Here is a 6,317-nt window from a genome sequence, read left to right on the forward strand (position 1 = left end):
CAAAGCAACAACCTTCATGCACAGAAGGTTACAGTCTTAACACAAAATGCAATGCAAAGCTGATTTTGGGATAAGTACATATTTGAGAAATCAAAGAACTGTTCAAAATAAAGCTAGTTGAACCTGGGCAGAACCACCTTACGCGAAACTGTACACAGAGTTATGTGTAAAAAACAGCAGTAGACACAGAGAAAGGAAAACATGCTTTCAAAAGCATTCTTGAATTATTCAACCTTTAGAAATGAGCAAATCCAAACAGAAAGTTTCCTTGCCTGTGCTCAACATGAGTTTTGAGTATGGCTGCAATCACCATAAAAAGTGTTTGTCAACATACTGCCATAAGGCACTTTTGAGGAGACAGCATTCACTACCAAATTGCAAAAGACTAGAAACTTGAGTTAGTAACACTAGAGTATGCAATGCTGTCTCTCAGGCTTTGCCCCTCTATAGCAATATTCATTTGGAAATTAGTAACGATTACCTAGAGGTTATAGAGAACAGTGCAACCCCTGAATACAGATTAAACTACCAATCAGAAAGTACTACTCATCAGGCTTTGTCACAGCATTTTCTTTCCTACAAGTCCTTCCCACCACTGTCCTAAACCCAGGATTCCTTCAACTTCAAGCCCTGCCTCCCTCAATCCTTCAGGTCAAATGACTTTAGTTAGGAGTCACCTTTGAAGGACACCAAATATAGGAGAACTCACAGAGCTCTCTGCTCTCTAGGATTTGAGTTGATCCCAGTTCCCTAGGACAGTCACAAGATTTTGAGCTAAGTCTCCTTCAAACCTGCTGGGTGTGACATTTCAGCTCTCTGTTCAGTGTACCACCTCATCCTTCCTTTTTAGATCTTCCTCCCTGGGGAGGGCCACAGACTTCCTCTCCCTTAGCCTACTGCCTTCTCAAGACTCCTGCATTCTCACTTACTCCCCCCTGAGCTCCTTCTCCACTCTAGCCCTGCCTCCTCCACAGACATGCCACATGAGGATAATACAGTTCTTGTGGTCCTATGCCTGCATGAGGTTGATATACTCCATCATATCCTTATTATGAGTATACACAGACCAGTCCAAGCAATTGTAAATCAGTGAAGACTGTCCACAGCAAAGGCAGCTCTACTTTAACAATATCAGTGTAGAAACTAAAGCTCAGTTCACCCAGTTCAGCTGATTCTAAAGACATGCAGTGACTCGGCCTCAGAAATATAATTGGCTTTTCACTAGTTAATGCAGTTTGTTTCCTTTTTTGCATTTGTAGCAGGGATCATGGAAATAAACACCCTAGCTATTAGTCACTTCCACCTTCAGAAATATCAGGCATTAGATGACAGAGTTTGCATTAGAAAGGACAACTCTGACAGCAAAAGGAAAAAGTGCTTTCAAAAGAACTTAAGTAAGAAAAATTTTCCTGTTATGCCTTTTGAAACAAAGATTAATGCAAACATCAAATCTTTTAAACTGATGTTATTACTTCAGTGTTATCATAATATCACAACAGCATATTCACATCACTGCAAAGAAATGCTAAGCTTAATTAATACTTTTGCCCACTTAAAGGCTTATTGGAGCATATGTTTATGATTTAGTCTGCCTCACCTCCCTGGAGCTATCCCCAGAACATGCCTATCTGTTTTATACTCTTGATTCTAAAAGCTTTTCAACAATAGGATTTTTTCACCCCTCCTCAACAGGCAGTTTAACAGCCTAATACATCTCACTGCCATCAAAATACAGTTCATTACCTACTGGGGATCCCGCATTTCCTATCTGTTCTTTCTTCTATGTGAAGCACAGAGGTCAGATGCCTCCTGTTTTACTGTGTTTGCAGTCAAGGCAAAAGCAGCAGGGCTCTGCCCAAGGATCGTGCCTTATTCTACAAACTCTAGCCCTCAAGGTTTATTTTTGACAGCAATGAATGCAAGTGCTTGGAATATCAGCAGAAACAGTTTAACAGATCCTGAAGAGGCAGTGCTTTCAAAAGCAGGCCAAGAAGGAAAGGCGAAGTAGGCATTGAAAGACAGCTGAAGCACAGTACTGTCTAACTGTGGCAATAGACAACTCACAGAGACACACAACTTTCTCAGAAACACCTGTGCAACGAGGAATGTATCTAACATCTTTCACTGGAGAGCAATGTCCTGCCTCATTACAAACCCACCACAGAAGGTATGTCACTGAACCAGAGGAAGTGACCCACAAGACCAATTTGATGGTTTTTTTCCCAGGAAAGATAGCACTGACATTCAGCAATGCAAGTTTCATCTGAGAGAGGCTACAAGCAGCAGCAGAAACAGTCTCTGGAAGTCAGCTTTAGGAGACCAGAAGAGATGCAGAGGAAGGACAGAGTGCACTAGTGACAGCTCTTTTGTCTCCAATAGAGCATCTTGTTACACACGAGCAAAATATACAAAAGTTTGTATCTTCCCAGTGAGCACTTCTCCTCAAAATTAAATTCTAGTATGCATTGTACTGAGTGAAGAGAAGGCAGTTCCTCAGCACATCCCTACTTTACCACAATTTCACTGCCATGCAGAGACAAAAAGACAAAGACCTATTTCTGATCCACTCACATTCTCTGGGTATTGCTAAGCTGGCCCTACCAGAATTGACTCAACCCTAAGGTCCTTTAACAACCATGCCACAAACGGGGAAGTGCTCTGCTGATCCTGACATGTTTATTCTATTTTCTACAGAGTCAAAGAAAGTAATCCTCAGGTAAGAACTCTTCCCTGATCATACACTGTCTTTTCCCAAGCTCAGCACCATGTTGTACTGTGATCATACTTCCTACATGAATTTTGAAAGAACACGGCTTGACCTATTCCAGAAAGCATCTTTAAGTGATGTTACACTAAAAAGGCACTTTGTATATTGAGAATCATTAAAGGAAAGCAAGTTCTCAAATGGAAAGTATCTTCAGCCCCCCTGCCCACATACACACACAGCTTTCCAGCATAAGCCCTTAGCATTGTGAGGAAAATTTTTGTTAAAATTCCTTTACTAAGTATCTTAGCAACAAATCAGCATCCTAAAACCTTTCTCCATTTCTTCATCTGTGGTGCTTACAAGTATTGCCATAGTTTTACACACCTCCTTCCTTCTCAGACCAAATGGCTGCTTGATCTTAGGACCAGAGAATTCATGTTGGAGCAGACCTGAGGAAGTGATCTAGCTCCACTCTACTCTACATAGGGTCAGCTATGAGGTCACGACAGGACTTTATCCACTTCAGTCTTGAAGACCTGTGAGGACAGACATTGCACAACCCTATTTGTTGTCCCTCATCCAACCACCACATACCAATGTGAAGAGCCTAGCTCTGCCTTCTTGATAACCTCCTCATAAGTACTGGAAGGCCACTATAGGTCCCATCAAAGCCTTCTTTCTCCAGGCTGAAAAAGCCCAGTTCCCTCAGCATATGCTCCTCATACTGTATGAGGGCCTTGAGTGCATTGAAAGGCCTTTAAAGGCCCTGATCAGCCTCACCTGGTGCCTCCATCCCCACTCTCTGCCCATGGTCCCAAGGGCTCCATTTAAGCTTTGCCTTTGGCCTTCAGTCCCTGCCCAAGCTATGTTGTAGGTGTGCCTGTCTCCAGTCATGGCTATGTATGGTCATGGACCCTGTTGATCCAGACCCTGACCCATGGGTCCTCACTTGACTTCAGAACTGCCACATCACTATGGACCTGCTCAGTGGTAACTGGACTGTGTCTGATCCTAATTACCATCACTGGGCCTGATCCTGTCCTGCTGATTCACATCTCAACTTGATCTTGGACCTGCTTTATCACCACAAACCTGCCTGGCGATCTGGACTCTTGCTTGGCACTGGCTGCCTCACTTGGTACCATGGGACAGGGTCCTGGCTGGTGGGGCACCTGTCTTGCCAGCTGGGTTACCGCAGTCGGCTCCCAGCTCCCCATCCCTTACCAAGGACCTGCTGTTCTATGACACATGCTCTGGCTCCTGATGGTCCTCATGGCCCTCCACCGGACTAGCTCAGTTTATTCATACTTTCTTGTCTCTGAGGGCAGAAAACTGGATGCAGTGTTCTAGACTGTCTAACAAATGCTAAGTACAGGGAGATAATCGCTTCCTTTGCTATACTGGCTGCAGTCTTATTAATATAGCCCTGCATATTGTCGGATGCCTTTGCTTCCAGGGCACGCTGCTGGCTCATGCCCAGCTTCTTCAAAGCGTTCTCATCTCTTTTTATGCATCAATAAACGTGACATTCTTGCACTGTAGAAAACTAATGGGGCATCAGTCACTTCCAAATAGCACAATACTGAAACATGACAGAAGTGAAAAACTGAGATGGGTTTTCAATTGTCAAACCCAAGTGCAACAGGAATGTTAATATACTGCTTCTAAAACAGTCTCTTCTGATCAAGGCCACACCAACTCCATACCAGCTCTCACAGAGTAATACTGAGACAAAGTCCTGGATTCTCTAGCGCAAACTTGCTAGTTTCACATGTGCCACAAATGTGAAAGTAACTCCTCCAACCAGTGCTGCAGCCTCAAGTGTTGTTTTGCTCTTTCATTTTGTGTTGTTCCAATGTTTCACTTTTTTATTGCAGTGTTTCAGTTTGTGTATTTGGGGAGGGAGGGGTTAAATACTAAAAATACACAGTTGTGTTGGAAATATCCTCATGGACAGGCTGAGGTTTGGCATGCTTTGGAAGAAAATAACTTAAAATAGCAAGGAAAGCAAAGACTGTGAGATATGCATCTCTGATGGCTATTTTCTGTTAAAATAACCAAAATAACTATGATAACACTGACATTCCCAGTTAACCCTCTACCCTCCTCAAGAGAGATGAATAGGATCATTCTAACCTCAGAGCTTTGAATAATGCAAATGATGCTGCATTAGTTATATTCCGACCCCAAGGTCTTCTCGTGCAGCTTTATTCATGAGAATTAGTTTTAAAGAAAGTGTAGATGCCCAAAACTAAATTTGTCATAAGTTCCACAGCCCCATTACAGAAAAGGCCTTGTCTGTAGGATTTGAAATTCAAACAGCACAGGTTTAAAAACATGAAAGGGAAAGATCTGGAGGCAGAAGCTACATTAGCTCCACCAGTTTTCATTCTTGGAGCTCAGAAAAAATGCAAAATGGAAGCCAAGGGCATAGAACTATGAGGACCGATTTTTTTCCTTGGTGTTACCAACCACATGCACATCACATTGATAATTTATCTTTTGATATTTTTTAAATTATTGAGTGCTAACTATGGTCCCATATTCTATGCTGATATAACTCATATGAACGCGTTTCTCCAGTGGCTATTACCCTTTGCCATTATACGCTCTGGCTATAAAGAACGTCATCTATCAACTTAACAAACAAACCATTAAAACTACCTGTGGCACCTGTTACTAAGAACTTTGCTACAGTAGTATGTTAAGTCTTGGCATCCAGAGGTAAAGTTTAGGCCCATCTAGGAGTAACAGCACAAACAAGCCACACAATTTGACTCTCATGGCTGTTCTGGAGAATATCCAACTTTTTCCCAGTCAAATCCCAGATGACTTACCCCAAAGTCTGAAAGTAAGTTCAGTGCAGTCAGGTAGGAAAATCAGGTGCCCCCATTTCTAGCCCTGTGCTTCAAACCACAAAACCATGCAGAGTAAAAGCATAGAAAAAAAGAGTTGAGAAAAGGATTAAGTAAAGAAATGCAGCTTTATTCACCCTTGTAGTCTAGTTTTTCCCCAAACACAGCATCCCCATACCACAGGTCCTCCTCTCTGCCCATCTGAAATCTCTGGAGCTGAAGGCCTTTTTGAGAGAGGCAGAGCTCACGGACCTCCCACCTCCCATCAGGAGCACGGTGACAGGCGGATATCCAAGATTCAGCAAGAAAAGTTTCCAAAAGCTTGAACAGGAAAAGGCAAAGCGGGAGTCAAGTTTTACATAAGAAGGGGGAAGGCAGGAACTGCTGGCACCACCTCTGCGGGTAGCTGCCGAGGAGAGCTGTCAGCCCACCGGCCAGCCGTGGGCTTGCTCCACCACCGCCCCCCGGACCGCAGCCTCCCCCCTGCCACCCGGGCTTCCCTCCCACAGTCTCACGCGTGCTGAAGCCCCGCGGGGGCTTCTCCGCGCTCCCACCCATCCAAGGCTCGGCTCGGCTCTGCGCCCTCACACCCTGCTGAGGCCTCGGGGGTTTGCAAGGGGAGAAGAAAGGAAGCCCCCCGTCTGCAAGCAGCGCTGTTGCAGCCGCACTTTCCCCGGCGGCGGGAAGAAATCCCCAGCCGAAGCCATCTGCTCCCGTGAGCGATGGGCAACGCGGGCTCTCCGGCGGAGAGCAGG

Source organism: Aptenodytes forsteri, unplaced genomic scaffold (assembly GCF_000699145.1).
Source record: "Aptenodytes forsteri isolate BGI_AS27 unplaced genomic scaffold, ASM69914v1 Scaffold286, whole genome shotgun sequence".
NCBI lineage: Eukaryota > Metazoa > Chordata > Aves > Sphenisciformes > Spheniscidae > Aptenodytes > Aptenodytes forsteri.